General features: G+C 44.4%; 1 long non-coding RNA gene across 1 annotated transcript; it reads right to left on the bottom strand.

Moving 5' to 3' along the window:
• Positions 1–2,781: 2,781 nt before the first annotated feature.
• Positions 2,782–8,108, bottom strand: LOC145506593 (uncharacterized). The gene is made up of 3 exons (XR_014054058.1): positions 7,921–8,108; positions 7,381–7,546; positions 2,782–6,529 (listed from the first exon to the last, which is right to left on the bottom strand). It is a non-coding gene; the product is annotated as an uncharacterized LOC145506593 (long non-coding RNA).
• Between the last annotated feature and the right edge of the window lie 695 nt (positions 8,109–8,803).

Raw genomic sequence — 8,803 nt, 5'->3', positions numbered from 1 at the left:
AGAGGGGTGAGTGCCAAGTGGGTGACTGCCAGGTGCATTGAGCACCAGAAACGAGGGCCTCACTCCACCACTGCCTTAGCTTCCTTGGTAAGACTGAGCATTTTTGCAGAAGCTGAGCAAAGAAGCCATCTAAATTCTTCTATGAAACACTATGGTTTAAATCTTAAGTAAAAACGAACTTACTTATTCATTATGGGGGCTTCCCTAGTTGCTCAGATGGTAAAGAATCCACCTAAAGTGCCGGAGACCTGGGTTTGATCCCTGGGTTGGAAAGATCCCCTGGAGGAGGGCATGGCAACCCATTCCAGTATTCTTGCCTGCAGAATCCCATAGACAGAAGAGCCTGGTGGGTCACCAAGAGTTGGACACAACTGATTGACTAAACACATTCATTCTACAGGTACTTGGCCAGAGAAAGACCAGCATCATATGATATCACTTATATGTGAAAGCTAATAAAAAATACAAATGAACTTTATTACAAAACAAAAACAAACTCAAAATCAAAACAGATCTCAAAATCAAACCTATGGTTACCAAAGGGGAAATGTAGGAGGAAGTAATAAATTATATTGGGATTAACATATACACACTATTATATATTTTAAAATAGGGGCTTCCCAAATGGAACAGTGGTAAAGAATCTGCCTGCCAAAGCAGGAGACACAAGAGATTTGGTTTCAATCCCTGCATCAGGAAGATTCCCTGGAGTAGGAAATGGCAACCCACTCCAGTATTCTCTCTTGGAAAATTCTATGGACAGAGAGGAGCCTGGTGGGCTACAGTCCATGGGGCCACAAAGAATCAGACATGACTGAGCACACACATAAACATATATACAATAGGTTACTAACAAGGACCTACTGTATAGCACAGGGAACTTTATTCAGTATTCTGTAATAATCTATATGGGATAAGAATCTGAAAGAGAATGAGTATATATATATATACATATCCATATATACATGACTGATTCACTTTGCTGCACACACCTGAAACTAACAAAATTGTAAATCAACTATACTCCAATAAAAGTTGAAAAAAAAAAGAATTCAGTAATAAAGAACTCAATGCCTTAACTAGGAGAGTCACAGGACTTCTGTGGTGGTACTGTGGCTAAGACTCTGTGCTCCCAATGCAGGGGGGCATGAGCTCAGTCCCTGGTTGGGGAACTAGATCCAGCATGCCACAACTCACGATCTCGAACGTCACATGGAAGATCAAAGATCCCAAAGGCTGCAACGAAGATGAGAGGTCCCTGTGCCGCAATGAAGACCGGGGACAGCCAAATACATAAACAAATATTAAAAAAAAATAGGACAGTCACGATGTGGCTGGAACTGAATGGTGGGCACCCAACAGTATCATGGATCAGGTGTCTAAACTCTGCCAGACCATCCTCACAGGCTATCATGTTAATCCATATTGGCCTGGGGAGGCAGATTCCATCCCCTGTAAATTCCCATGAAGACAGGGAGGTTCCAAGAGATTAGCCTGAGGCAAGCACTGTGAGCGCTCTGTGACTGTCCAAGCCTGGGCTGTTGCTGCTGTTCCACTCACCAGCTGACTTGGAAGATCTATTTGGATAAGGGGAAAAAAAAATGTGTTTTCTTAGGGAAACCTTCCAGAAGCCTTTAGTCATTTGGAATGAAGCAAGGGTAGTCTGATCCTTGGGCTGGGAAGATGCTGACAAAATTGTACCTGCAGAAACCCAAAAGCACAAAAACCCTGAGACCCTCTTCGTGTAGTGATTCTGAAACAGGATAAGGACAGGGGTAGCACCTGCAGGTGGTGGCGGGGGCGGGGGGGGGGCTCAGAGTGGAAGAAAAGGGGCAGCTGAGGCCTAAAGACATCAAAGTCAGAGATCCCCACTGGGCTGTGGGCGAGGTCTGTGGTGGGGATTAGCAGAAAGGGGTGTGGTGACAACCCAGAGAGTGGGGAAAGGAGTAGACTTTGACAACAGAGGGACATGCAGGTACTTTTTGGTTGGAAAATGAATGACATGTTAGAGGAAGAAGAAGAATGCGGAGCGTCATCTGAAAATGGAGTTTTGTTTTTGTTAAATTTAATCCAGATTGGCAGATGGCTCCTGAGGCCAATAACTGGACCCAGCAAGAGGGAAGCTTTCAGATGCTGACAAAGAAATGTATCCCTGCCACTCAGAAGGTGGCCACTGTAACAGGCGTGTGTGAACTGGCACACACAGATCGAAAAGAGCAGGTAAGGACGTGTTTGAGGGGGTTCTCTATAACGGACCCCTTCTGTAATCCAGGGTACACACCTAGAATTTTCTTTGAAAAGCAGAACCTGAAGAAACCCAAGCAGCATTTGTAGAATTAAGAGGGCATTCCCTGTTACTAGGCATACATTCCTGTATTTGCAATCCTCAGCAAAGGCACAGAATAGTTGCATTGTGAAAAAGACCTGGAGGGATGGAGCTGCCCTCGATGTTGGGTTCTAAATCCTTGTAGGTCAGCAAGTTGCTAATCCAAGGAGGGCCATTAATATCCCTTCCCTGTGAGGTTATTATCCAGGACTGCAGGAACAGACCCTCAGAACCAGAGTAACCCTTTATTAGCAAAAAAAAAAAAAAGGCGGGGGCAGGAGACATTCATTGGTTTGGTTGTGGTTTAAGCCTCAAATTTCCCTCCCAATTAGTAGTTGAGATTTTTTTTTATTGGCACTTTGTGGGGGTTAGGTTGGGGTTCCAACCCCCCCGAACAGCAGTCTGATCTAAGCCATAACCACACAGCTTTTTTTCATCACAATTTTGCAAGCAAATTTTACTTTTAAAATTTTTATTGGAGTATAGCTGACATAATAAACACACATCATGACAGTTGGTTTCCCCTCCAGGCTCGGCCTTAAATGTGTGAGCAAGTAGTTCTTTTCTGTTGTTGCCTTGAGTGAAAGTACTTTCATGTCTCCTTTCCATGTTTTTTTGGTTTAGCGTCGACTAAAAAAGTGCTAGCCTAGCAAGCCGGGCTTCTAAGCCCTGTGTGTTTCATTTGTTTGGCACACACTCCATCCTCTAAGTGCTCCTTGGCTGGTGTGGCTGCTTTCTCTTCACAGATGCATAAATAAGCCTGGTAGCTCACCCACGATGCCCCTACTTTGAGGACTTTTAGAGTTGAAAACAGTTGCAGTTTCCAGTTCAAATTCTGCCATCCCTCAATTTCATGAAAGCAATCTTTTCATTTCCTGCTACCTTCTCAAAAAGTTAAGTGAAAGCAAGAGAATTCACCAAAAATCAAGTCTGAATGACAGCGTCATCAAATTTCTGAAGATTTCTTTCTTTCCTTTCTGAGTTCCTGACTCCCTCTGGGGCCCGAGTCCCTGGGGCCATCAAACAAGCTGGATCTGAAAATAGTTTGACCAGAGCTGTTTGTTTGTTTCCACCAGAAGGAGGGGCTTGACCAGAGGAAAAGGCAGATTTTGAAAATCTCCATAGTCCTTTGGGAACTGAGTTGGCATTTAGCTGACTGATCCAGAGTCCCTGATTCTCTTCCTCTGTAGAGTCAGGAGATTTTTCCAAGTACGTGTGGGATTTTGCCACCCCTGAGCTCACAGGCCAGGCTCCCTGGGAGGCAGTGGGGGCACCACGCCAGATGCGCTCTGATGGTCTCACTCATCTGTTTGCTAGCTTTGTTATTTCCTTTCTTAAAGGATCAGAGACAAGAGTAATCATGTATTAGGATAGTTCAGCTCAGTTGCTCAGTCGTGTCCGACTCTTTGTGACCCCATGAACTGCAGCACACCAGGCTTCCCTGTCCATCAACATCTCCTGGAGCCTGCTCAAACTCATGTCCACTGAGTCGGTGATAACATCCAAACATCTCATCCTCTGTGCTCCCCTTCACCTCCTGCCTTTAATTTTTCCCAGCATCAGGGTCTTTTCAAATGAGTCCATTCTTCACATCAGGTGGCCAAAGTATTGGAGTTTCAGCTTCAGCATCAGTCCTTCCAATGAATATTCAGGACTAATTTCCTTTAGGATGGACTGGTTGGATCTCCTTGCAGTCCAAGGGACTCTCAAGAGTCTTCTTCAACACCACAGTTCAAAAGCATCCATTCTTCAGTGCTCAGCTTTCTTTATGGTCCAACTCTCACATCCATACATGACTACTGGAAAAACCATAGCTTTGACTAGACGGACCTTTGTCGGATTAGGATAGTCACTGTCTTATTTCCATTTAGCATCATTATCTCTTTTTAAATCACTTGATTACAGTCCCTAATCTTACTTGCATTTACAGGAGGAGGAAACTGAGAATCAAAGAAGTTAAGTAACTTGCTTCAGGTTGGGTTGGCAAGCTTGATCTCCCACAACCCAGATGTTAATGAGCTTGCTCCCTGCCCAAGCCCTGGCCAGCACAGCAGGACACCTCCCTTCAGTTACTAACTTCTCTCTGAAGAATCTGTTTGTTCCCATGTGAAGCAAAGGTGTTGGGGTATAGTGCCATCCAGTTTGAAATCCTGGAATTTCTGAATGCTCCACCACAGAGGGCTAAAACCCACCCATGCCCCAATCCCCTCTCCACATTCCAGGGAGAAACAGCTAACAATATCACCAGCTGTCTCTGCTACCAACTCAGGCCCATGGTTGCCCTTCTAGGGGAAAAGTGACATTGCTCCACATGCATTTGGATCTGGCTGGCCTGTAAGAGTTTGCTGAGAAAACTAATTATGTAAGCAAGCGTGTAGGAAGAACTTTAATCCTCTTCACAGAATTATATGGTAAGAAGCCAAACTATTTCTAAGGATATAAGGGCCATAAGCATACATGCTCCCAGAGAATCCTAACTGGGGGGGCTTACAATACTGATGGGGCTCCTGCCATGTGCCAAGCACTAGACCAGTCTCTTCATGCACTATTAATCTTTATGTTGGTTGTTGCTGTTGATGTTCAGTTGCTCAGTTGTATCCAACTCTTTGTGATCCTATGGACTGCAGCACGACAGGCTTCCCTGTCCTTCATCATCTTCCAGAGCTTGCTCAAACTCATGTCCATTGAGTCAGTGATGCCATCCAACCATCTCATCCTCTGCTGTCCTCTTCTCCTCCTGCTCTCAATTTTTCCCAGCACCAGGGTCTTTTCCAGTGAGTCAGCTCTTCACATCAGGTGGTCAAAGTTTGGAGCTTCAGCTTCAGCCTCAGTCCTTCCAATGAATATTCAGGACTGATTTCCTTTAGGATTGACTGGTTTGATATCTTTGCTGTTCAAAGGACTCCCAAGAGTCTTCTCCAACACCACAGTTCAAAAGCATCAATTCTTTGGTGCTCAGCCTTCTTTATGGTCCAGCTCTCACATCCACACATGACTACTGGAAAAACCATAGCTTTGACTAGATGAACTTCTGTTGGCAAAGTAATGTCTCTGCTTTTTAATATGCTGTCTAAGTTTGTCATAGCTTTTCTTCCAAGGAGTAAGCGTCTTTTAATTTCATGGCTGCAGTCACCATCTGCAGTGATTCTTGAGCCCAAGAAAATAAAGTCTCTCACTGGTTCCATTGTTTCCCCATCTATTTGCCGTGAAGTGATGGGATTGGATGCCATGATCTTAGTTTTTGAATGCTGAATTTTAAGCCAACTTTTTCACTCTCCTCTTTCACCTTCATCAAGAGCCTCTTTAACTCCACTTCACTTGTGCCTTAAGGGCTACCTGCATATTTGAAGTTACTGATATTTCTCCTGGGAATCTTGATTCCAGCTTGTGCTTCATTCAGCCCAGCATTTCATATGATGTACTCTGCATAGAAGTTAAATAAGCAGGGTGACAATATACAGCCTTGACATACTCTTTTACCAATTTGGAACCAGTCTGTTGTTCCATGTCTGGTTCTAACTATTGCTTCTTGACCTGCATACAGGTTTCTCAGGAGGCAGGTAAGGTGGTCTGTTATTCCCATCTCTTTAAGAATTTTCCACAGTTTGTTGTGATCCACATTATCAAAGGCTTTGGCATAGTCAATAAAGCAGAAGTAGATGTTTTACTGGAATTCTCTTGCTTTTTCTATGATCCAACAGATGTTGGCAATTTGCTCTCTGGTTCCTCTGCCTTTTCTAAATCCAGTTTGTACATCTGGAAGTTCTTGGTTCACATACTATTGAAGCCTTGCTTGAAGGTTTTGAGCATTGCTTTGCTAGCATGTGAAATGAGTGCAACTGTGCAGTAGTTTGAATATTCTTTGGCATTGCCTTTCTTTGGGACTGGAATGAATTTTGACCTTTTCCAGTCTTGTGGCCACTGCTGAGTTTTCCAAATTTGCTGGCATATTGAATGCAGTACTTTAACAGCATCATCTTTTAGGATCTGAAATAGCTCAGCTGGAATTTCATCACCTCCACTAGCTTTAGTGATGCTTCCTAAGGCCCATTTGACATCACACTCCAGGATATCTGCCTCTAGGTGAGTGATCACGCCATCGTGGTTATCTGGGTCATTAAGATCTCTTCTGTATAGTTCTTCTGTGTATTCTTGCCACTGCTTCTTAATATCTTCTGCTTTATGCTGGCATCAGTCTCATTTCTCAGTCAAGAAATGAATGAATAGGAAAGAATAAGTAACTTGTCTAAAGCCACAGTCAGCCTGAATCCAGTGTCTAAATTGAAAGTCCACGACTTCTGGGACTTCCCTGGTGGTTCAGTGGTTAAGGCCCAGAAAGTGAGAATTCGATCCCTGATTAGGGAATTTCCTACATGTTGATCAGCATGGCCAAAAAATGAAAATTAAAAATCAAAGTTCATGACTTTTGTATTTGGACTTTACAGTGAACATTACTGGTGAATTCAGGGCCCTGACTAATTAGTGTAAGATGTGAAGGTTTTTTTTTTAAGATAGTATCAATTTCGACACCCCCAGGAATTTGGGCAGCAGGCTCAGTGACAGGGTGGCATGAGGAAGGCTGGGAGTGGGGGAAGGTATAGCCTGTAAACTCCTCAAGCTATTTCCACATATCCTAGGTCACAGGGTACTTAAGCAAAAGTCAGAACAGGAGCCTGTGGCCTGGAGCTCACACTTAACCACACATTTTTAAGAGCTTTCTCAGCAGTTATGATTTTCTAAATAATCAGTCCTACAAAGACCAGTTTAGATGCTCCAGCAAAAGCAGGCAAAACCTGGGCCTGATTTGCCAACAAGAAAGGAAGGTGGACAAATGGACACTGTGAACTCCTCAAAATGGTGACTCCTTTTCCTGACAGGAGGACAATTGTCAGCTACTTAATAAGCCTCAGCTGTAAACCCTAGTAGCCACGGCCCAGGACAGAGCATGGACCTGTGAGGGGGAACCTGGAAAGGGATCTTGACTGAGTCACCCATGTTCTGTGGCTTTTGGAGAAAAGTCACAGCAGTGAGGAAGAAAACAGGATCTTCAGTACCTGTGTGCCTGGAGCCAGTTCACTAACTTCTCAGAGCTGGTTTCTTTATCTTTCGATCTACCTCTTGGGCTGTTGGGCTGGATTGTGGAGATCAAATATGTAAGACACTGTCGCTAGGAATGATGACTACCGCCCCTAGGAACATCACGGTGCTGGAATGGGTCACCTGGAACAGTGCCAGAAACCAAAAGCATTGTCAGAAAACTTCCAACCCAGAGCAGTTAATGACCACTGCCTAAGCTATGGTCTGATATTTGGGCTTTTTCAGGAATTTTTAAAAAATTATTTATTTGGCTGTGCTGGGTCTTAGTTGTAGCACATGGAATCTTTTAGTTGGGGCTTGTAGGATCTAGTTCTCTGACCAGGGATGGAACCTGGGCCCCCTGCATGGGGAGCGTGGAGTCTTAGCCACTCAATCACCAGGGAAGTCCCTAGAATTTTTAGAAAGATATTTATTTTATCTGTTTATCTTTTGGTTGTACTGGGTCCTAGTTGCTGTGGGCAGGCTTTCTCTAGTTGCGGCGAGCAGGGGCTACTCACTAGTTGGAGTGTGTAGGTGTCTCACTGTGGTGGCTTCTCTTGTTGGGGAGCACAGGCTCTAGGGTGCGCTGGCTTCAGTACTTGCGGCGCATGGGCTCGGTCGTTGTGCTTCCAGCCTCTAGAGCACAGGCACACAGGCTTAGTTGCTCCGTGGCATGTGGGATCTCCCCGGACCAGGGATTGAACTCACGTCCCCTGCATTGGCAGGTGGATTCCTATCCACTGTACCACCAGGGAAGTCCTAGAATTTTTTTTTTTAATTGTGGTAAAATACACATAACAAAATTAACCCATATTAATCATTCTTTTTTTTTTTTTTGATAGGTTAGAAGTGGATTTACTTAGAGAGACATGCACTCCACAGAGTGTGGGCCATCGCAGAAGGCGAGAGGCCCCCAAATTAACCATCGTTAAATATTATTAAGCACATTCACATCACCGTGAGCCTCTTAATGAGTGAAAGAGGAGAGTGAAAAGGGTGGCTTAAAACGCAATATTAAAAAAACTAAGATCATGGCATCCAGCCCCATTCAGTTCAGTTCAGTTCAGTCACTCAGTCACGTCCAACTCTTTGCGACCCCATGAATTGCAGCACGCCAGGCCTCCCTGTCCATCACTAACTCCCGGAGTTTACCCAAACCCATGTCCATCGAGTCAGTGATGCCATCCAACCATCTCATCCTCTGTCATCCCCTTCTCCTCCTGCCCCCAATCCTTCCCAGCATTAGGGTTTTTTCCAATGAGTCAACATTACTTCATGGCAAACAGAAGGAGAAAAGGTGAAGCTGTGACAGATTTCCTCTTCTTGGTCTCTAAAATCACCACAGATGGTGACTGTAGCCATGAAATTAGAAGACGATTGCTTCTTGGAACAAAAGCTATG

Source organism: Giraffa tippelskirchi, chromosome 5 (genome assembly GCF_054371585.1).
Source record: "Giraffa tippelskirchi isolate mGirTip1 chromosome 5, T2T-mGirTip1v1.2.pri, whole genome shotgun sequence".
In the NCBI taxonomy this organism is placed as follows: domain Eukaryota; kingdom Metazoa; phylum Chordata; class Mammalia; order Artiodactyla; family Giraffidae; genus Giraffa; species Giraffa tippelskirchi.
The sequence above is the reverse complement of the archived record's forward strand: the minus strand, read 5'-3'. Positions and strand labels throughout refer to the sequence as shown.